General features: G+C 39.7%; 1 protein-coding gene across 12 annotated transcripts in view; it reads right to left on the reverse strand.

Moving 5' to 3' along the window:
• The window catches only part of LOC127574060 (band 4.1-like protein 3), a 134,660-nt gene extending 117,297 nt beyond the window's left edge, over positions 1-17,363 (reverse strand). For 11 of the 12 annotated variants that reach the window (XM_052022680.1, XM_052022681.1, XM_052022678.1 and 8 more), the window contains exon 1: positions 17,103-17,363. The gene's annotated coding sequence lies outside the window, so the exon portion shown is untranslated. Of the gene's footprint in view, positions 1-16,325; positions 16,482-17,102 lie in introns of those variants that run through there. The other variant, XM_052022673.1, reaches the window with a different exon arrangement.
• Positions 17,364-25,058: the final 7,695 nt, after the last annotated feature.

A 25,058-nucleotide genomic window follows, 5' to 3' on the forward strand; every position in this document is an offset into this window, starting at 1 on the left:
GTGACATCAGTGATGACATTGAATGTTTGGGATAGATACAGCTGGACTATCTGGAATGACTGACTAGTCTGCCTTTTGGCCGAGTGTATGGTGGCAGTGTTCCACCTGCAGGGCCACTCATAACTTTATACAGCTTGGCATCTTTTACTATTTGAATCAGGAGTCTGGACATGGTGTCTAATTCACTGTCAGTTCTGCTGGATCGCCCAGCTTCATTGATGTGGTTGACGTTGCTACCAGAATGGCCAGCCCGACATTGCTAGCAGCAATGGGAACTGATCGAAGATGGACAGTCATTCATTCTTTTGGGTTGGAGTGGAACATTTTTGTACATCAGGTGACAGCTGCCAACCACCTCAGACTTCAATGAAGGAAAAGCAGCTCTTCTGCTGCAGAATACCCAAGCCTGAAGAGAAGCAACTGTTGCCTCCTGAACAGAACTACTGCTCCTCGGATCACACTCAACCACCAAAAGATGCATAACCCAGCCCTCAGAGACACATATAAATCTCTAAGGAAAGTGGGGTGAAACGTACCCAACATGGGTATCATGATGAGTACTTTCAAGTACAGCTAGACCACCACATGCTACCCTTGAGGTGACTACAGCGTGGATAAGACTTTTTAACTCAACTCCTTCCAGAATATTGGTTTGACAAGAAGATCTGAAAAGGAAGGTAGTGGCCTTTGTCAAAGTTCATCCCATACAACTGCACACAGACTGCTCCACTGGACTCACACTGAGGAAAAACAATGACTACTGATGAAAGATCATCAACTCTATGAAAAACCCTCTTGGTTCTGCCCAAGACTTGGTCTTTCATTACCCAAAACTAAATCTTACAGACTGACACATTACAAGGACTACATGCCAAGGAATACTGCCACAAAAGTTCCGAGGGGAAAGGCCACAGTGTAAAGGCCCTGCTGCCATTGCACACAGCTCACGTACGTGAAAGAAAAGCTGATGTCAGGCTGATTTCATTCCACTTGCTTAAGAGATTTGCATTACATGGCTTGTACTATGAATGGTGAGCTACGAATAAAATAAATTTTGGGAAAAGAAAACCTCAAAGTTCAGAATTTACTAAATCTACTCAACCAGAGAACTTGAAAATTTTGTTATGAAATCTTAAATGCAAACAAATGTCTCATACCTACTCAGTTTCAATAGTTGCCTAATAACCCACAGCAAGATTCCCACATCTGTCAGAATATCATCTCACTATTATTCTTGGCCATTCTGATGATAGTGTTTAAAACTAATCAAATTTCTTTTCAGTTCAGAAAGGGAGAAATGAACTATACTTCAATAACTGGACGTGTCTGTGTTAATGTTTCTTAGTTCAGAAACACCTTGAAGTGGTAGAACCTAGTTAAAGCATCAACTTCATTATCGTTACACTTACGCTGAAGAACCATTCCACTGAGCCTGCAAAGGGGGCACAGACAAAGATTGGTTTGTTTTGACAGTATGGACAGTAAACTAAATCAGAGAATCAGCATGGAGACAGGCCCTTCAGCTGACCAAGTATGCACTGACCATCAACCTCCCATTAATAATCTACATTAAATTGATTTTTTAATTATTCTCCCCACATTTCCATCAACTCTCCCACCCACCAAGTTCTACCACTCACATACACATGAATTTACAGTGGCAATTAACCTACTAACCTGCACATCTTTGTGGTCAGAGAGGAAACCCACATGGTCGCAGGGAGAGAAAGAGCAAACTCCACACAGACACCACCCAAGGTCAGAGTTGAACCCTGATCTCTGGCACCGTGAGGCAGCAGCTCTAGTAGTTGCATCACTGTACAGCCCATTAGGAGACATGATTTAGCTGGCTTCAAAGCTTTCTTCAGCACTTGTGGGCAGGGTTTATCTGGCTCTGCCACACAATGGCCAGAAGACCCTCTGCACCACAGAGCCCTCCTAATGAGGACTTGGATAGATTCTCCAAGGAAGTTCATTGGGGAATCCATGAAAGTGCAGGCTTATTAGTTAACTGGCCAAACGTCTCTTCAGTGAGTTCCGGATTTGCAAGTTTGCACAGGAGCCCTGAAACTTTCTTGCATTTTGGGAAATCCAGTCCATTATACTCTTTATTACAAGAGGGTGAAACACAAAACAGTGCCAGGACTGGCTGCAAAACAACTTCACAAATCCTGTACACACTGCTTCATGTGCATCTTTGAACAGGCCATGGCTTTTCAGGGCACCACTTCCAAGTGCTTGGAATATTTTGCACCAAATCCTGCAAATCCACCAACACTGTTTTTTTATTGAGAATAAAGTTTATTTTTGGAAAAAAAAATTAACACTAATTTCAATGACATCACCTTTCTCTTTCATTCCCAGCACAAAGAGCCAACACTCAATGGTGTGCACTAATGTGGCATTAGCCAATGGACAAGAGAAAGAGCTGAGAGAATATTTTAGATACATGGACTTTTTTTTGGTGCGGCAGAGGGAAGGCAATCAATGGAAACTGCAAAATTGAGGGCAAAGCAAGAGGTCATGGGAATGGTTGTGTATGGATGGTTTCCAGACAGCCAGGAGTATTCGTATCAATGCCAAGAAATGTGCAGTCACTGAAGTGATGAGTGAAACCTGGGGATTTTTATTGTGGCTAAACACATGACTGTACGTCACTGAGAAGCAGAACTTACGAAAAGTAGAGGATTCTCACTGTGCAAGAGAACAGCAAACTTTTACTTTATAATCACAGACTCCACTACATTTAGGAATAATGTCAGTGAGCTGACAGCAGCCGACAGTGGTAGAAGAGAAATCCTGCCCTTCCATTTCTTCAACCTTCTCCAGAAACACTTTAAATGCAATTCTGGAACCAAATAAATGGAGTTGAAAGTTGCATGCAGTTCACCTCCATATTTCTTTTTCAAAAACCTCTATGCATTTACAAAAGGATCATGAACAAGCACAGGATGCTGTTTTTCATGTTTCACAGATCAAAGCTAAATTCAGGAGGCCACCAGGACTACTAAAAACATCAAGACCAAAATAGTGGCAACCATGTTATCACTGCAACAAAAGAATTCTGTTGGAAGGAACTCAGCGTGTCAAGCAGCATCTGGGGGTGGGAGAGAGTCCCAGAGAGGAATTGTTGACATTGAGTCAGGACCATCGATCAGGATGTAGACCACTGCCCAGCCCTTCATAGCCAAAAAAAAGGATACTTTTGGGGCACTATGTATATGAAAAAAGGTTAACTTATGCCCTGGTACATCCAAATAATGTTTACTGGAAGAGTTGATATGATGGATGAATCTCGTTTTGTAAATAAAGTTTGGCATCCTCGCTTAATGGGTGGTACTTCACATCTGTGAACATTGGATAAGAGCCAGAGTAACTGACCTAACATTTTACTTCACAGCATTAATGCAAATTTCCTTGGTTTGAACATGATAGTTGATCGTGTTAAATGGCTTTTCAAGAGCTTCCATAGATAAATTTATTTACTTGAGAGCATTTGCAAAGTAGTGAAGTAATCAAAGGGAATAAAACTCAAGTATATTGTAATCTGACTTTGATTTAAGTATCCCCTGAATAAATAATTTTCCTGAATGTTAACAGTAAACTGGTGTCAACATAGATACCATCGATGTACCTCATAACTTTGACAATGCTCAGTCTACAAAACTAGCAAATACAGGTGACCTGTGTTATGGCAGGGCTGTGTTCCTAGAAAACAGTCTATAATCACCATTTTCCATAATGCAAACGGTGCATCATCTGCACGTGCATCAAGAAAGGCAAGTTGAAAAAGAGTTTATTCCCCTCCTCCCCCAGAAATTCAATGAGACCGAACTTTATTCTGTATCAATTTTTAGGTATTGACTTGTGAATTCTGCAAGGGTGAAGTTCCATTACTCGTATGATCACAACTCGTCTATCACTTGTATATGTTTAGCGAGAAATAAGTTACCAAGTAGGCAGACTTGCTGGCATCAACATCTCTTTGCTTTCAACACTAGGCTGTATTAACTTAAAAAAAAGTGAAGAAAATACACAAAAATGTTTACACTATTTGTGGTGTAAACTTCCAGATGTCCAAAAGATCCTGGAGCTTAATATAGAGACAAGTTTTCTAAAATAATCCTTTCACCTGCAGCTTGCCACCTGCATAAGGAACTCAAATGAGCTTGAAGGGCTTGCAGCATTTCTAGGACTTCAAGATACCAAAAGGGGTTGACCAAAAGGTGGTGTGCTTACCTGATCCAACTTGGAGAAACCTTGACAGGATTAATAGCAGATGTGCCACAGAGATAATCACACATTAACAAGACAAACATATATAAACGGCAAGAAACAAAATCACCATGCTTAGCACAATTCAATTGAAGACAATGATGAGTAGAAATGATTAGAGATATTTTCCAGTTATGAATGTGATCCAGAATTAGGAAACATGAGACAAATAAACCAAGTCTAAAGCAGGATCTTAGGTATCATTTAAGTTAATGTCTTCATCATTAGATTTCATTACCTATTCTATTGATACTTCACTGGCTAAAGCACAATCACTATTCTTATTCTGCATATTCCTAAACAAGTCAATATTGCCTTATATTTTCATGGCAAAGCATATTACTAAACTCATCTGATATAGTACAAAGGACATCAATAATTATCATTTCAATTTAGGTGTAAACATTCAAGTGACCTAATTATCTGAGGATTAAAGTCAAAGTCACTCTTGGTTCAGTTTCCCATCTGAAGTACAAAATTCTAGATTAACATTCCATTGCAATATTGAGGGAATGCTGTGCTACAGAAGGCATAATAATTCAGATGAAATGTTAAAGTGAAAACCTATTATGTTCTCTCAGCCATGCTTTAAACATTAAATCCCTCCATAAACATCTTGGTTTCTCTGCGTGCCTCAAGAGAGTCCTTACAATTTACCTCATCATCTTCATGGGTCAAATTTGGTCAATAGTTCTCCTCCGAAGAGCCTAGCATGCTTTGCTACATTAAAAAGTTACTATACAAGTTATTTTGTTAGAAAAGATTCTTATGTAATTCAAATCAGAACAGAATAATTCTCAAAATGTCATTGCCAACATTTATTTCTTGGTCAATGCCCAAAATAATGCATTTCTCACTGCAATCCGGCAATCAGAAAAGCAATGCATAATATTGGCAACTGCATCTTAAACGTCTGGCCCAGTGCACAGATGTGAATGTTTCCGTAAAATATTATTACTATCTTCTATTTCTTTTCAAGACAACATTATTAGTAGAACAGTTTAGTGTTCATATAGGTTTTCTTATGTTTCATTCCTAAGGAGCTCCTGATGGTCAAAGTTCTTCAATACTTTTAGAGCACATTTTGGGGAAAAAACTGAAGCATTTTGCAGTATAGTTGAGAAGCATTGTGCTGGTCTCTTGCTGCTGATGTACTGTTGCAAAAAATTCCATTTTTGAACACAAACTAACACAATTCCAAAGAAACAACTGGCTATGGAGCTCTTGTATGCTGTCTTGCTTCATAAGATTTTAAATGAAAGCTTGATGATGCTTCTCCTTGTTGATGATGTGGGGGCAGATGTTGTCTCAGAATCACTGACTAGCTGCTTGCACTTGCCACATACCGTTTGTTCCAGCATGGTCACTGGTATAGGCTTCCTCAGGGAGCCCATCTCCAGCATGAATGGATGCAGCAGCGTAGTACAGAGACCACCTCAGCACAGGTCACTAGATTAACAAAATCACTCTGAGTCAGTGATTCTCCTTGGAAATACCCCACTTGTGGTCCAAAGCAAGATTAAACCAAATGGTTTTGGACATAAAGTAAACTTTTAAAAATGCTATTAATAAACAGAAAAAAACAAAATCACAGAATATCAATTCAGATTACGGAAAATAATAAATAACTGCTCAGCTTTTCCCTAGCAGCCAATAGCTCCCATTCATTTGAATTGGAATGGTTGTAACAGATTACTTCAGCGGGCAGCTTCCTGGAGGTGGATAGCCTGCAAAAGACGGCACAGGATTCTAGGAGTCATCCACCCAACAGATGTGCAGAAGATACTGCTACTGATTTGGACCCACAAGAATAGAAACCAGTCTTTCGTGCAGATACCAAAGCAAGCCCTGATACAAGTGCTGGCACAAAGGCAGAAGATCTACCCCAATCCCTCAACTCTGCAGCTTAAATTAAACAGTATTGCAACTTTGCACAAGTAAAATGCTTGGACCAAGAATTTTTCTTCAAAATGAGTTTTCAGCTTATTCAACCCAGCAACAACTGCTGGACAGAGGCGCACTTTCATTTAGCCTGGCAAAATGCCAAAATGGATCCATGAGCCAACCAGAACAGAGCAGGTGCCTGGAGCTGCAGAACTTCAAGAAAATAGCCTCACAGCTTTGTATGTCAGCAAAAATGAAAGAATTTAAATTGTTTTCCTCCAAGAAACAAATTGGAACTTGATCAATGGTCATGTTAAATTGCTGAGTTTAGGAATGTAGTCTAAAAACAGATTTCTTTCAGTTACAAAAAAAAACAGAATGCTGGGAGAACTCTGCCAGTCAAGCAGCATTCAAAGGCAAAAAGGTATATGTTGACGTTTTGGGTTGAGACCCTGTATCAGGACCAAGAGGGAAGAGGCAAAGATTGGCTGTATATAGCAGTATGAGGGAGGAGTGGGACAGATGCTCGTAGGGCATAGGTGGAACCAGACTTGGAGTGGAAGGGAAAAGCGTGGATGATGGCATGTGGAAACAGGAATGGGAAAAGTGAACAAAGGGAGGGAAAAAAGTGTGTGAGTGCATTACCCAAAACTGGATAACTGCTTTTCAGTTACGCAGCCAATACAAAATAAACTACGGACAATTCTGGAAACGAAAACAACAGAAAATGCTGAAAGTACCCAGCAGATCAGGCAGCATCTGGGGAGAGAGAAACAGTTAATGTTTCATGTCGATGACCTTTCGTGTTTTCATGTTAAGTCATTCCAATTACCTAACATGCACACACAACCACAAATCAGGCTTTTAACAAAGAAAAATGACTTCATTGAAAGCACCCAGTATAATTGCTTTGTTATCGATAGCAGATGAAACCAAGAATCATATCTCAGTTCTGTATAGTGAATAGAAAATACTGCGGTATCAGCAGTTTTCTAGTGGTTCTGTCAAACGTCACTGTGATATGCAAAAAAGCTAGTTCAGCTTTTTAATTTCCCCATTTTGGACTCCCTAAGTTTACAATATTTGGCAGCTGATCAGCCAGGGTCTCATTTCTGACCACAGAAAAACCAATGTCACTGAGACCATGATAAATCAGTGCAATTTGTTATTTCCTCTGGACAATTTGATGGAAATGAAATGAACAATATGGGAAATCTAGTGACAAACCCATATACTATCATCACATTGTCATACCAGCTCAGCATGCACTGAGGCTGCAAACTTGGGTCACACGAATTGAAACCAGAACACAGGAAACTGCAAATACCACAAAATACTTTGTAGTTTAGCACAAAATTCCACTTTAACCAGAGCTGTACTGTTAACATGATTAGGATTGAGAGTGACCAACATTTTTCTCCTAACAGTGGAATGCATGAAAATAGAAGCCAAGCGTAGAAGAAACAAAAAGTCACATTTATGGCAATTTAAAAGATTTCATTTTTCTGACATCTTTAACTCAATCTCCCACATACTCCCATCCAAAGGCAGATGTAACGTCAAAGACAAATTGTTTATTCCTTCACTACTCAATCTCAGCATCCATCCAACAATGTGGAAAGACACCCCACTTAACACTAGGGATGAGTAATTTTTTGCCCATCTTGAGTGTGATGCAAAGAACTAAAAATATATAAAGCACTACATTCAGATGTTATGTCATGCCCCTGCCATTCTCAAAATATAAATAAACTTAAACCTTCCAATATCAAGTGTATTTAATCTAATGACAGGATCTAGCTAGACTACATGCATTCTTAATTGCCTATTTCTTTAAAAAATTAATTTTTTCATAGATGACATATTAAAGCTTACAAAATGTGAAATGTAAACAAGTTATGCAAAGTTCCTTTAAAAATAACTAACGGTTGCCTTTCAACTTGATGTAATCTTCCTCATACTCCTTTTTACTAAAGAGCCAACAGCTGTCAATTATACTCTCCCTGTTACTCTTTATTGCACTTAATAAGCCCCCCAAGCAGCCAGGCAACCTATGAATTTCACGATCCAACTACCACAGACTTGCAAATAGGCTACTGCTATACATCAGACCCTCCTCGGAAGCTAAAAACAGATTTATTGCTTTGCCCGAGCTCATTCTATTCTAAAAGATAATTCTACATTAGTGGACAATCAACAGATCATATATTTTCATGATCTTGAAAATTTCAGGAATTAACATTCAAAACAACAGTTTGTCTACTGCTGCACCAATGACATTCTAAAAATAAGTCATCATCGGAACACTTTTGTTAGACTTTGGTGACCTCACCACCGCTAGTAGGTTAGATGCAATCATGAAGAAGGCACGCCAGTGTCTCTACTTCATTAGGAGTTTAAGGAGATTTGGTATGTCACCAAAAATTCTTGCAAATTTTTTCAGATGTACAGTGGAGCGCGTTCTGACTGGTTGCATCACTGCCTGGTATGTAGGTTCCAATGTGCAGGATTGAAAGAGGCAGCAGAGGGTTGTCGACTCTGCCAGCTCCATCACAGGCACAACCCTCCCTGCCATCCATGACATCTTCAAGAGGCGATGCCTCAAGACGGCAGCATCCACCATTAAAGGACCCTCACCACCCGGGACATGCCCTCTTCACGTTACTACCATCGGGGAGGTGGTAAAGGAGCCTGAAGACCCACACTCAACGTTTCACAAACAGCTTCCTCCCCTCTGCCATCAGATTTCTGAACAGTCCATGAATGCTACCTTGTTATTCCTCTTTTGCACTATTTTTGTAACTTATAGTAATTTTTGTCGTTATGTCTTGCACTTTACTATAGCCACAAAACAACGAATTTCACGACATACGTCAGTGATAATAAACCTGATTCCGATTCTTACCATAAGGAATATTGTTAATTTTAGCTTTAGCAGGTTACTGCACATGGTACATTACAACAAAGAAACACAGCAAAGATTACAAGCATTTTATTTAAATATGTGGATCAATAATATTCAAATTCAAAACATGCAGTAAATGATCATTCTTTCAAATTCAATTTAATAAAGATTAATTCTTTGTGTGTGTTTCTAATCAAGTACTCTAAAAGGTCCACCCAGAGTTAAGCAAGACCAATTCGTGTTCCTGTTCTTTTCCTGATCTTTTGGCTAGGTACTAAAATATGTACCAGTATTTCTTGCTTTACAGACTTTCACTCAAAAGTCAGACTCTTTAGCATCCAATGTCATTGACTTACATAGCTAAAATTTCATGATAAAAATGTGCAACTCTCCATCCATAGGTATACACTGGACCAAAATACCCACCTCAGCTCTTTCAATTTAGAAAATCTTAAATAAAATGTTTTCAGGAATGCATTCCTTTCAAAGTCAAATTCAAATCAGAGTTTACTGTCATATGGACAAGTACACGTATGCACAGGTGCAATGAAAAACTTACATGCAGCAGCATCACAGGCATACAGCAACATAAATCAAGGAATGACTAAAATTAAAAATGGCAACGTGACCACTTCCTGAAGTTCCACTACTTAAATACAAACACAAAACAGAAAAAAAAACAAAAAGGAAACGTGTCATCTATTAACACATATTGCAATGAACCCTTTAAATGTAGCATTTAGCTACTTTGGAAGTCATGCACTTGATCAAACCATACACCGTTACGAACTAATTCCCAAAATATCATGCTTTCATTGTGATTACTTATATTTTCACTGCTATGAATAACCAGATTTCTGCATATCCATGTTGTACTTTCAAATCACAACAGCTGTTGTTTAATTTACTCATTTCCCTGCCCAATTATTTTAAAATTTGCTTACAAGATGTGGGCATTGCTGGCCAGGTCAACATTTAATCCAATCCCATATTGTCCTCAATAGAAAATTAATTATAAAGTGCCTTATTTGCAATCACTAAGCTTGCAGTAAAGGAAAAGGTCTTTAAATGTTTACATTCGGAGATCTACATAATTACCCACTTCTCCTGCACAACCCCCCACCCTCACAACATGATAACTCATACTGACAGCACTGTTTGCTCATAGCAGATGAGAAGATGGAATTTATTTTTAAAGACACTGTAGATGGCAACCACCAATTCTATTCCAAGGAGAGTTGGAGATTACCCTTTATCTCCCTCTTATTTCTGTTCCATGCTATCACATTTGGACACAACTCTTCCCTTTTCTGCCACCCATTACCACACTTTGCTTTTTCTTTCTCAGCTCAAAACAATAAAAACAAAAGGAATTAGCACCTTTCAAAAGACAGAAGAATACATGGCCTCCAAGTCTGAGCACAGCAGTTATAGATTTCAAAAAAAAACAAGTACCGACTAATTTTACTAGTTTGTACCTGTTTTTGAAACCTATAACTGCTGTGCTGAAATTTTGACTGTTCAAGCAAAATTCCTGCACTGTTATTACCCAAAAACGGGGGCTTACTCCTCTTTCTCTTTGTTCCTGTTTAAAAGAGTCGCTGTTTCCTTCACCATATCGCCAGCCAACTTATTACTCTTTTCCCTTTCCAAATAAGACTCTCTCCTACTCCCAAAGAAAGCACCGTGTTTAACTATCAATTCATTCTACCATGCACCAGGTGCCCAACCCATCTCCAGCTCTAACAAGAATCCTCCTACCAACCTCTGAGAGCTCTTTTCCTCACACATATCTACCCTGACCCATCTCCAACTGGTCTCGCTCTCCTCTACTTTTTCCAACCATTTCTTGAGCTAGTGTTGGACTGAATATTTATCAAAAAAGTTCATTCTTAGCAGACACCCAATGCATAAATATAGAGTCTGTGTGGCAAAATATACATGAAGTGACACTATGTGCTAATTTCTACTCTAAATTCAAGATTTTTTTTCTTTTTCGCTCTTTGTTCTTTATATTTTTGTCAATTATTTTCCATTTATTTTTTAGGCTTCTTTTGACTTCTCATTTTACCCATGCACCCATTTATTAACAATGTGCACCTCCTACCCTTTCTGCAATCATTGAACTGCTATTTGACAAGATAATAGAAGATCAAGGAGGAGATAATGAAATATCAGATGGTAATGTGGAGGCGTACAGGAGTGAGATAGATCAGCTGGTTGGTGTTGCAACAACAACTTCACATTCAACAGCAGCAAGACCAAGGAATTTGTTGCAGTCTTCAGGAAGGGCAAGTCGGGAGAACTCACACCAGTCCTCGTTGAGAGGTCAGCAGTGGAAAAGGTGAGCAGTTTCAACTTCCTGGGCGTCAACATCTTGGACGATCTATCCTGGGCCCAACATGTTGATGTAATCACAAAGAAGACATGCTAGTGCCTACTTCATTAGGAGTTTGAATAGATTTGGTACATCTCCAAAGACTCTTATAAATTTCTATAGATGTATAATGCAGGGCATTCTGACTGGTTGTATCACAGTCTGGTATGGAGGCTCCAATGCACAGGATGGCAGGAGGCTACATGGGGTTCTAGACTCAGCCAGCTCCATCACGGGCACGACCCTCCCCACCATCAAGGGCATCTTCAAGAGGCCATGCCTCAAGGCAGCAGCATCCATCACTAAGGACCCTCACCATCCTGGACAGGCCCTCTTCTCGTTACTACCATCAAGGAGATGGTACAGGAGCCTGAAGACCCACACTCAATGTTTCAGGAACAGCTTCTTCCCCTCTGCCAGAGTTCTGAACAGTCCATGAACATTACCTCATTATTGTTGCATGGACTCTCATTTGCAGAAAAAGTTAAGAGACTGTGATGTGCAATTTTAATGTGAATGAACAGTAAACCATTCACTTTTTCCAATCAGAACTTAATTCAAACATGGTCTCGGCCACAGTTTATCCCTCCTATTACATGTGTAGTTTTTAAAAGAGATCCATATGTGTGTCACACAGAGCCCTGGAGTTTCTGATGGGTTATGCCAGTTAACTCAGCATAATTCAATGGAGGCAGTGCAAAAAAGTCATAGAATTATGGAAAAAATGTTAATTAAGTGCTGCAATCTGTGAGCTTTTTTTTTAAAAAAAAAGAAAATTATGCTTAACACTTGCACCACTTACAAAATTGGCAACCATTGCAATCTAATCACCACTAAGTTTTCATTAAATGCACACAATTGTCACTCTTCAAAGACTCCAAAATGAAGATTTTGTTTTGCCACAACCCACTAAGAGGTACATATTGAGAATTTTAAGCACCTTTTTAAATTTAATAAGGATCTGACTATTACACACCTTGGTAGCAATGCTATGTAGTTTTTCTAGCCATTAAAACCAAATAAGAACAATTTAATTCTGTGTAGTGGATCAGAAACTAATTAAAACATTTTTAACTGGATAAATATCACTGCACCACATTTATGAACAAAGTAAAACTGGATTCTTGAATACATCAAGTAATACTTACAATGGGAATAATTAAGATGTCCCAAAACCCAGGTAATTTGTTCAGCAATGTTTGAACATTGAATGAGGAAAAAAAAGTGCAAACTTTCTAGAAACTAGAGCGATTTTGATTGCAATTTATGCATAAATCATCAAATGCATTCAAACACAGGAAGACATTACCAACAATCATTCCATATGCCATATGGGACTTCGTTCACAGGGATTAATTGTGTGACAATGTAAAATGATTTATTGTGAATCAACCGCCCTGTTCATATTTAAATTCTATTGACTAATAAAAACCAAGACATACAAGTTGACTGATTATCACTCACTTTACACATGCACACAAAGCAAAATTACCACATCGTACTTGTCTCCCTCCTATATAGTGGGCCGTTTGGAATAATGGAGTGTGCAGTTGATATCAGCTACACACAAGACCTTGAAATGAAACTTCACTGGTAGTCATGGGGTAGACTACAAATCCAGTTTCTAAAACAAATGAACTATATATTGCTATTACAGAAACTAATGTAACTAAAATGTCTGTGAAACACAGTAAGATAGTTTAAAAGCTTCAAAGCAAATTCACAAGATGAAAGCGAATGGTGTCTTGGAAACAACAACGTCAGGCATTGCCACTGGTTTTACTGTTGTAATCTAATTTCACCATACAATACTACAGAGAGTAGTCTCATGCACTTGCTTAAACTCCCATGCACACACTTCACCCCACCCAAATTCATTTCTAAATATAGTTGATTTAATCCAATTCCCATTTCTGAAGTAAAGCATATAATTTGTGTGCTGTTAGTTGCAGTTTACCATGGTGATAAACAGACTAAGTGCTCAAAGATAGTTAACGTTAATCCAAAATGCATGAACAATGAAATTTTGGGTAGTGCAAAAATCAGCTTCTCCCCTCCCCCCCCTTTACAATTTGCAACCCTTTCCTCCCCCCCCCCCCCCAATCTCCCATAATCTCCCATAGTCTCCTTTACACGTAGCAGGTTGGCTGCCTGCCTGAATACCTAGCAAACAGCAGGCTGCCGCTGTAGAGGAGCTGCAGAAAATAGTCCCGGCGACCATGTTGGGTTCAACAGAAGGTCAGCAGCTGATTCTCATCAGGGGAAAGGGAGTGAGTGGGGTGGGGAACTCAGGGTTGAGGTTACTCAAGGTTTCATCCAGGGTTCTGAAATAAATTCAAACCTGACTTCATTGTGCCTCTGTCAGGTCCATAATGTTGCTCCAATTTGATTGGAAAAGACCCCACTTCTCATTTACCGGAACTCAAGCCAAGTTGCCCATCTAAGGCTTGAACCCAGTGCCTACTGCTAGGTGCCTCACATGCCTGCTGACTACAGCAACTTAAAATACAATACCACCAGAAAGCAGCAGGATCCCAGAGGCTCTATCGTTGCCTGTAATTTATCTGCCCTCCCAGCTTAGCTTTGACAGGATTAAACTTTTCCCCAAAGGAAAATTCTGCTCCTTCCACATCTGTTCAAAATGAATCTTCTCAGGCAGCATCAGATTTTGATTTTAGCAACAAATCAGACCTTACACATTAAATACTTTAATCTGCTGAATTAATCTGTCAAGGGCATTGAATTAGAGTTCTGGTTTCAAATTGAAAAGAGACTGCTAGAGGGAATGTCATCCAAAGCTGGAAACGAAACAGTTGTGTCTGAAAAATTGTCTCTTAAAAAAAATTCTAGACAGAAAATTCTGCATAGCCCTGTGAAGAGACAACTGTAAATCTACATTACATACAAACTTACTAACATTAACTATGAGAGAATCTCTCAAATCAGAATACAACTTTGACGCAAAAGGTGAAAAACAAATCAATTCTTGGAGTGATAAAGAATTACTTACATTTGAAAACAAAGTGACCACTTTCAGTCAGAAGACTAAAATCAAATACGCTTTTAGTTATTCTTCATGTTAGTCTAAGGTGAAGCCCACTACTTCATCTCAATGGTCAAAAATGTTCTACGATAGTGAAGGTAATTCTGATACAAATTAAATTCTGGGGCAGAAAATAGTACGAAGCATTTACTTTATCCATATCATGATTTTTCTTTACCACCCACAGGCATAACTACATCATTCAGTGAACCACACATTACAGTGCTCAATTTCAATTTTATATATGATTTCATAATTGGTCATTGGAAGACATTAATTTTAAAACTCTACAGTCAAATCAATGAACAATTTACTTTGCACTACAGCTTGAGTAGGAAATCATTGTAACAAACCAGATATTTTGCAGTAACCTCAACAGGTTCGATCCTAATTGACAGTGCTGTCTGTGTGGAGTTTGCATATTTTCCCTACGACTGCATGGGTTTCCCCCCCCCCCCCCCCATGCATTCCTACTTCCTCCTACAAAGCAAGGAAATGCTGGCTGGCAAGTTAACTGACTACTGTAAAATTACTGCAGGTATTGGCAAAAAAAAAAGTACCAAAGGGGAATTGATAGACATGCAAGAGAGAATGGATTACAGGGAAATAAAAGAGGGATGTGGTCGTCATAGGTTTGTGCTGCCAAGAGCCATCATAAACCCAGGGGACAAAATTCGCTCCTCCTGTGTCATACTAAGTTGATGCAGCTTAATTGTACTTCACATTTATTTTACATGCAACTGAACTGGGCAACAACCTATGCACAGAACAGATAGGTAATCCACTTCTGGACAAGACAATCACTACTATATAAAAGTTCTTCAGTCTGCGACTACGTCATTAGGTTGTATTATCTTACCATAATAACGACCAATCAGGTCAAAGCTAACGATACTGCCAGAAGCATTGTGGTCTCTGGTGGAAATAGCAATCCACATTAGTTGCCTCATTTCTCTCATTTCACAAGAGGATAATATATAAAATTAAGTGCTGAAACAGAGGATGTACTGGGGTGGGGGCAGGGGGGAAAGAGAAAGAAAGGAGGTAGACTGAATGAATATTCAATGGGTTGAAACTATTGGTGTAGGTCAATCTTACAAGTAAAATTTCAAGGGCAGTAACTGGTACAAAGATAAAACTAAAAAAAGCAATACTTCTAGACCAATGATGCCAGGAACTATATACACATGAAAATCATATACAATTAAATAATGTTCTATTGATTAAACGAATATACTTTCCCCAGGAATAAACACAAATTCACTTCCATCTATGAATTCCACTGCCAATGTTTTAAAATTGATGTGGGGAGCAAGTTACTATCTGAAGACCACTCCTCAAAGAAAAACAGCTCTTAGCCTTCCAGCAGTTCCATCCAACGAAAGGTGGCAGCACTAATGAAGAAAATATAAATTTTACAAAAAAAATCTAACATCTTCAGCATTATACTGGAGCTGCCACCATCCAATGATTAAATAACTGAAGATTCAACATCCATTCTTTAAAATATAAGTTTTGTATTGAAGGAAATGCGCAGAATTCAACAAGGATACTTATAGTAGGGTAACTTGGGGTAGCAGCATCTTTACAGACCTGCATCAATCAGAGATACTTTGCTGCATCATGAAGCGCTCATAGAGTACATCTTGAAACAAAAGATAAAATTAGCACAGAATGAACATTACAGCGGCTAAGCTAATGAACTGCATTCTTTTTTCCCCCGGAATATGCAACATACTCAAGTTGAAATGCATCGGCTGGGATCCTAGTTTCCAAAGATGGATTCCGGACCACTTTCAAAGCTTTCTCTTGATAGCAACCATATGCTGCCACAAACTTACCACCGAGGAGGAGAGGGGCAGCCTTCCCCCAGTCTGGTGCGAGAGTAAACTGAAGAAAAGTGGTAGATTTTCTCAGTCACGATGCGGTCTGGAGAGTGCTGTCACTGCAGCGGTCCACAACTGCCATTTACTCCACACCACACCCACCGCATTGCAGAACTGCTGGCAATGGGGAAACAATCAAAGCTGCAATTCGTTTTAGAGACCGAGAGAGATGAATCAAGCAGGGGATCACCCGCTTCTTCTCTGCACGGTAACACGTAGATATGATTATATCTGTAGTTGCACACAAAACGTTATACAACGTTATGTATAACAGAGATATATAATGGGCCGAGGAGAGCACACATGCCCTTAGAATTACCCTCCTGACGAAACCAAACTTGACAGATTTCTGGACAATATTCCTCAAGTCGCTTATTCTATTGAAGCGTTGCAGTTATCGACTTCGTTAATTCACCAACAGAGAAATGCCACCCGGTGCTGTTCCGCCCGATTTTGTTTTTTTTAAAAAAAGAAAAAGCACAGGTAAAAGTGCGTGTGTTTACCCTTTTAAAAAAATATCAGCAGCGGATGAAGCTTGGCCGGGGGAGCGGGTAAACGGTGAGAGAGCGGCCGCTGTTCGCAGGCTGAGCGCCTCCACCCCCCGCCAGTGAGACACAGGGGGGGAATTTAACCACCAAAAATAAAGCCACAAACAAACCCCCCGCCCCCGAAAGTTAAACATGGCGCCGAGGGCAAGCGGCAGAAAGTCGGGGAGAGGCAGCGCAACCGTACCTTGGGCGGACGGGCGTCCCTCCTTGCGGCTGAAGCTGCGGGCGGGGGTCCCGGGGTGATGCGAGGGGGCTGCGCCGCCGCCTGCGCCTGCAGCCGGGCCACGGCAACTCAGCAGCGGCCGCAAGTAGCCGGGCTCCCGCCAAATCACTGCCTCCACCTCTTCCCCCTCCGGCGCTGGCGGCTGCTGCGCCTGTCTGCTGAACGGGGAATGAAGGAACACACGTTGGTGACTGGCTTGTCAGCGCGCAGTGTTATAGTGTATCGCGGAAATGGAGGGGGAGCCGGGGGGAGGGGCTCTCCCGACGAGCTGAAGCTGCCGCCACCACAGATGGGGCAAACAAGCGCCCTGGGAGTTTGGGGGCTGGAAGCTTCGCAGTGGAGTATAATTAGAAACAGATTGCTTCGGTAGTGTTACACACGGGGAGGATCTTTCCTAGGCTGCATAATGTGATGCATGGCAATTTGCAACCTCCATTCGCTGTTCTGCTGCAACATTTAAAACAAATCAAAACTTGGAACTTCCAAAGATCTTATGTCTACATATATCCTCGGAACATTGCGCACGCATTTAGACATAATGCTCGCCCTGGACCCTCACCGTATAGTTCTGTTTTATTGTTTGCCCACAGTTATGTACTCATGGCACTGATATTTTAATATCAATGGTCGAGACTGTCCTAAACTTTCTACTTGTGGTAGGTTACAAAACCTATGCAATGCCTAAGCTGTAAATTCCGAACGTGTCGTTATTGCTAGATATGTGGGGAAAAAAAGTAAAATGCTATTTTAACAATAAAGGAGAACAGTAAGTCCGATCGCGTTAAACTACAGAAGGGGTTTTATTCCATAAATTTATCTGGATACACGTCGTCCAAATGTTCAAACTACCGAAGAGGGTTAAATCGCCTCACGATCGCTCAGTCCACAACTGCATCAACCCTCTCTAATACAGTTCCTTCAGTTGCTAGGGTGCAGTAACTCGTTACAACGCTTTCCTGATCAGCGGGTGTCGTGTTCCTTTTCCCTCGATAATCAAAATCTCATCGAACGAAACTGTGTTCGAGATAACATTTACCTTCATCAATGCAAATGTGAGATTATCATTATCGCAAAACTGACCAGTCATAAAATACTGGGGTATGGGAGTCTGAAATGTATCATTGGTTGTTCCAAGTTGAATCAGAGACAGTGATTGTAACTGTACCACTGAATGCCAAGACGCATATTTCCATTGTAGATACTTTCCTTCGAGGTGCCGGGCTTCCTATATCGCCCTGGCTGGGCTAGAGAAACCTCAACCTCAAACACAGATCTAGTAATGTATAAAGCCAGGATAAACAAGAGAGATCACTCTCCACTAACTCCAAGCCTTCGAGGAAGTTGGGTGTGATGGTCTATAGCACACAGCGGAAAATGGAGGGGTGGGTGAATATGAATGTTACTTCCGATAAATCCTTTTGCATGTAATCAAGCTGTGAAGCGTAGGATTGAGATTTGTGCTCATACATTTTTCCTATCAGTGAGGAACTGGGTACGTTTGGATAAGTGTAAGCAAACACTGGGGGTTGGGAGGATGACGGTGTCAGCCATATCTGGAAGCGCACAAGGGCAACATGTTTAATCCTAAATTACCTGCTCCATCGGCAGGGTACGTGGAACAAGGCAGGATAATTGGGACTAGCTGGGTGGGCACCGTGGTCGGCAATGGACTCGCTGGGCCGAAGAGCCTGTATCCATGCTGTATTGCTCTATGATTCTATAACTCTAATCTACAATTATGAAACACTTACTCTTACCTTGTCTCCTGGAATCAACATATCTGAACTAACTAGTTTTCTGACGATTTTATGACAAATAAAATGTTCTTACAATTCTGTTGCCAAACTAGAAACTAGTCTTAGCATTGGAATGAAAAGTAGCTATAGAAGGGAGAAAAAGTAGAACTGGATGTGGAGGCCAGGAATTAATACGAGAGTTTGAAAGGCTGAGCAAATAGAGGTCGGGAATAGACAGAAAAAGTCTGGATGTACTCGGTGGTATATGCCTTTAATGAGAGCCAAGTGAATAAAGCAACTGAGCTGAGGAAGCATAAATACCTCAGGGATTCTTGAACCATAGTTTAACAGGGAGTGGGAATGGCTTCATCATTCCAGGATACAGAATCTTCAGGTGAGACAGAGGGGAGATTAATAAAAAAAATATATAGGGGGTTGTGGCCATATTAGTTAAAGAAACAATGACTGCCATGAGAAGGGTGACATGCTAGAAGGATCAATAAGTTGAAATAAAGAACAAAAATGGGGCAATTCTATTGCTGGGAGTAACTATAAGCAAATCAAGTGTGATTGAAAAGCAGATTTGTAGGCAAATTTATGACATGACAACAGTGGGGTATTTCTCTACTCTAATATTAAATGGGAACCAATCAGCTTAACAGGAATAAATGGGGCAGAATTCCACAACTGCCTTTGGAAGAACATTACTCTGTAGTCTGTAGCAATGTCAAAAGGGCAGCAGACAGGTATATTCTGGATTAAGTTTTAGGGAACAAAGCTGGGAGGGTGGCAGGGTGTCAGTGGGAGAGCATTTTAGTGGTGGCGATCTTGATTATGTTAGATTTAGCATGGTTATGAAAAAAGCAAACATAAAATGGGGATAAATCAGTATCAGAGCATTGGCAGATAATCAAGGAGGAGATTCAAGGGGTTCAGCATACAAATTTTCCAACAAAGTAAAAGAGTGGAGCCATCACATCTGGAGACCCCAAGATAACAAAGTGCATAAATAATAAGGCTGGGCAACAAAAAAGGAAGCTTATACTAGTGACCATCAGAAAACTACTGAGGGTGCAAGGGTGAAATTGAAGAGAGAATTAGGAAGTAAGGAGAGGGCATGAAGGAGACTGACGTGGAAAATCAAAGAAAATACAAAAATGTTTAATAATGACATGAAAAGCAAAAGGATAAACAAGGAAAGAGTAGAGATTATTAAGGTACAGAAAGGTAACCTATGAGCAGTGGCGGAGGGTGTGAGAAGGTACTGAATGACTTCTTTATAATTTTTGTTTGTAAAGACACTGTTGACATTGTATTTAAGGAGAATAGTGTGAAATATTGAATGGGACAAGCATTGTAATAGTCATAAAGAGATTAGCATCTTTGAAAATAGACAAATCACCCTTCACATCTCTTCCATGGATTGCATCCTGTTTAAGATTAGGGTAAGAGAAATGCCAGGCTGTTTAAATAAACATTTTCTAATCCTCTCTGGCAACGGGAGATTGGAGGACTGCTAATATTGTACCATCATTTAAAAAGGAAGAAATAAATTGAGTAATTATAGTCCACTCAGTTTAACTTTGGTCATAGGCAAATTATTGGAGTCATTTCTGAGGGACATTGTAAACCCTCATTTAGAAAGACACAGATTGAACAAAGCAGACAGCATGCATTTGTTAAGGGATGGTCATGTCTGATTAAGCTGACAGAACTTTTTTTGTGGGGTTGACCAGCAGGATTGGTGAGGGTGGTGCATTTAATGGTGTCTGCAAGAATGATTTTGACAATGTCCCACATGGCAGGCTGGTTAAGAAAAGTTAAAGCCCATGTGATCAAGAGAGTAGAAAACTGAATTCAAAAAAACTGGCTCACTAGCAGTAAGCAAGGGGTAATGGAAGACAGGTGTTTTGTAGCTAGAAGATAGTTTCCAGTGGGATTGTACAAGGCCCAATACTCTATTCCTTATTGTTTCCAGTATATATTAGTGATTTAGAAAAAATGTCAGGACTCAATAAAGTCTGCCAATGATAAAAAAATAGCCATGTGGTTGACAGTGAGGAGGAGAATTTTAGACTGCAGAAAGATAATCAATAGATAGAAAAATGGGAAAGGATATTCAATCTGGAGACATTTGAGATAATGCATTTGGGAAACTGCAATAAGGCACAATAAATGGGAAGATAATGAGAAGTGTGAGGAACAGAGGGACCTTGCAATGTTTTTCTACATCCTTAAAATTAGCAGGATAGGTTGATAAGATGGTTACAAAGGCATAAGGAAGTTTCCTTTGTGAATTAAATGAATATAAGCGCACGGAGGTAATGCTAAAACTCTATGACAGTATTTGGGCCACAAATTGAGTACAGCTTACGGTTCTAGTCACCTCTATACAAAATATGTGATTGAACTGGAGAAGCTGCAGAAAAGATTTACAAGAATATTGCTGGAGCATTTTTTATCTCACTGAAAGATTGGATAGGCTGGGGTTGTTTACTTTGGTACTAAATGACTTCTTTATACCTTTTTTGTTTATAAAAACACTGGCATGTTGAAGCTGGGCAGGCACGGTAGAGTAGCAGTTAGCGTAATGCTTTACAGCGCCAGCAACCTGGGTTCAATTCTGGCTGCTGTCTGTAAGGAGTTTGTATCTTCTCCCCATGTCTGCATGGGTTTCCTCTGGGTGCTCCGGTTTCCTCCCACATTCCAAAGATGTATGGGTTAGGAAGTTGTGGGCATGCTACGTTGGCGCCGGAAGTGTGGCAACACTTGTGGGCTGCCCCCAGAACACTCTACGCAAAAAATGCATTTCACTGTGTGTTTTGATGTACAGGTGACTAACTATCTTGTAGTTAAGGAGAAGAGTGTGAAATATTGAATGGGACAAGCATTGTAATAATTATAAAGAGATTAGCATCTTTGAAAATAGATAAATCACCCTTCATACCTCTTCAATGGATTATATCCTGTTTAAGAACTGGTTAGGATTCCCAGAAGGCTGAGGGGAGATTTAATTGAGATGTATAAAATGTTGATAGGCCAAAAGAGAGTAAATGGGAGTGACTTATTTCCCTTACCAGAGGGGTCAAAAACCAGGAAGCATAAATTAAAACTAATTGGTAGAAGGAATAGAGGGGAGATGAGGACATTTTCCCCCCAGAGGGTTGTACGTGTTTGGAACTCACTGCCTGAAAGCATTTCATTTAAAAAGCATTTGGATCTGCCTTTACGAAGTTGTGACTCACAGAGCTGCAATCAAAAGCTGGAAGTAGGATTAGGCTGGATGTGTACAGCAGGAGCCAAATGGCCTCCAATGTTGTAAAACGTTATTGATTCTGTGAGGGTGGAGTGGGTTCTCTATTCTTAATCTACCTATTCTAATTAAGAAACAGAGACAAAAATGCTAACAATCTTCCACTTTTGGTTGCCAAACATCTTTACCATTTCGGTTATTTACATATTAAGTACCTTTAATTTGATGGATCATATAAGAAATTGCTTTTCCAAAATTATCAGATATAGAACAAAAACAAAAAATTGCAGCTATTGCTAATTTGAAACCAACAGGCAGTGTATGTTGCCAACACTCAGCAAATCAGGCAGCAGTTCTGAAGAAAACAACCTAGGCAACATTTTAGGTATCTTAATTTCCGTCACAAAACTCTGAAATTGTTTGTTTCTAATCTCAGTTTTGTTGTCCCTGATCCTACCACACCCAGAGATATTAAACTCTAGTTAGAAGAACAAATGCCTCCAGTTTGCAGTCCCAATGCTGAATATTAGAAAGAGGCAGCCTATTGCATCTGTAGATCTTTGTGGAAGGGTGTAAAACCACACAGCCAATCAGTGATAAATTTCCCATTAAATTTCCTTTAGAACTAGCCTGTTTGTGAGGGCATTGGGTTAACAGGTTCACTTGCAACCTTTGTTGAAAAAAATACCAATCTCCAGTGATAGTGCAGTGTGGTTAATTACCCTTGCATCCCGTTGATGACAGAAATAACATGCAACTTTAAGGAATATTGAAAAGGCTTCAGACTTCTATGGCAGATAACTAAGAATGAGGATTAGTCATCTGGTGATGAGCAAGGTTGATACTCAACGCCATTCAGACATCAGGTTGGCAAGCACACTGCAGCTTTTCCTTCTGAGAAGACAAATCCTGGTAACAAGACAAGAAAACTTTGAAAGGCTTGTATTCATCCAATTAGCCCGCTCTCAATCATCAGCAAAGTGACTGAAGGTGTAGTCATCAGTGCTTACTTACAAGCAACACTTAACAATAATCTGTTCATAGATGCTCAGTTCAGGTTTTACCAGGACCATTCTGCTCCAATTTTCATCACAGACTTGATCCAAGCACAGACAAAGAGCTGAATTCTAGAGATGAGGGAAGAGTGATTGACCTCGACATCAAAGCAGAATTTGATCAACTGTGGTATCAAAGAGCTTGGTAAATTTGAAGTCAATGTGTTCATTAGGAGATAGACACTTCAGCCTCTGACTTGTTCTTGTAGCCATAATGTATGAATGAACGGCTGGCCCAGTGGCGTTTGGTGCTACTATACAATGGTCATGCCATTCAAAGCTAAGGGAAGGTGCTTTGGCACTCTTGTTGGAAATGGTCATTTCCTAGCACCTGTGCAGTTTAAATGTTACTTGCCACATATCAGTCCATGTTTGAATGTTATATAGGTCCTGCTACACACAGGAATATTCATTTTCTGAGCAGTTAAAAATGGAACTGATACTGTGCAATCATCAATGAATGTTCCCTCTTCTGACTTTATGATGGATTTGCTTTCAAGCAGTTGAAAATGTTTCAGCCTAGGACATTATCCTGAGTGTACTCCTGAAGCAATGGCCTGGAGTTGAGATGAATGACTAACAACTCAAGCAGTTTTCTTTTTGAGAGAGAACTCCAGTGGAATGTTATGCCTTGATGCCCATTGAATTCGGTTTTACCTGGATTCCCTGATGCCATGTTCAATCAAACACGTATCACACTGACCTCATCACTGAAATTTAACTGCTTGGTTCATGTTTAGAGTAAGGTATAATGAGGTTTGGAGCCACAAAGTCCTGGTGAAGCTCAAACTAAGCAACTAAAAGCAGGTCATTAATGTGGAAGTGCTACTGAAGGCATTGATGCCAACATTTTACATCACTTTTCTGATAATTGAGAGTTGACTAATTAGATGGTAGTTAACTAGATTGGACTTTTTGTGGACAGGACAGATTTGGGTGATTTTCTGCACCATCAGGGTAGTACCAATATGACACTCTTCAGGTTAGATTTTCTGGCATGGCGAAACTGTTTCCAATCACATTCGGATGGGTATGTTTTAATAAGTTATTTCCTTGCAGTGGAAGTTGAAGCAAAGAGAAAAGAAAACCAGAATTACTCTCCAGTTGTGGCAGACATAAACACAAATAAGTTGGACTGACTGGCTTATTTCTGTGGCACACATGCTGCAAGATTTATTCCAAGTTAAAATTGATAATGGTTGCTAATTTTTTTCTTAAAATGGGCCAAAATTGTGTTTATAATTATCAATTAATCCAATTTGAAAAGTATGATCTAATTCACCATCTGACATCTACAGATTAGGCCATTAAAACTTGAAAAAGATAAATCACAACTTCCAGCTTAATGATTTTTGCTCAGATATCATATTGACAGATTTGTTCCTTTTTCTTATGAGTAACTTACAGTAAATTTTATTAAATTACATCTGGTTGGGTAGCCAACAGCACAAAGTACATTAAGAAACTTGTGTGTTTTAGATGACTTTAAGTTCAAATAATTATTTCAAACAGAAATACATGTTTAATTCCCTTGGTAATTACCTACCACCACACATCTAACAGTCAGCATGAAAGGAATGGTGTTTGTGGGTGACCTCAAAACAGTTTTATACAATGTTTTAGCAGACTCCAAAGCACGGCACTTATTTGTTTTGACTTCGATTTCAATTCAGTGCCTTCTAGTGATGATCCGGTAACAGAATGGTAACAGAATCAAATCCAAGATCGCTCACGGTACTGAAGTAACAAACAAATTCAGGGAAAATAAACATAAATAATTCTACAGAAAGGAGAATAAAGATCGTGATGTACACATGGGATTAAAGACAGAAATATGACATAAGAAAAAAATAAATCTTATTTTTAAATCTTT

This window comes from Pristis pectinata, chromosome 9 (genome assembly GCF_009764475.1).
Source record: "Pristis pectinata isolate sPriPec2 chromosome 9, sPriPec2.1.pri, whole genome shotgun sequence".
NCBI lineage: Eukaryota > Metazoa > Chordata > Chondrichthyes > Rhinopristiformes > Pristidae > Pristis > Pristis pectinata.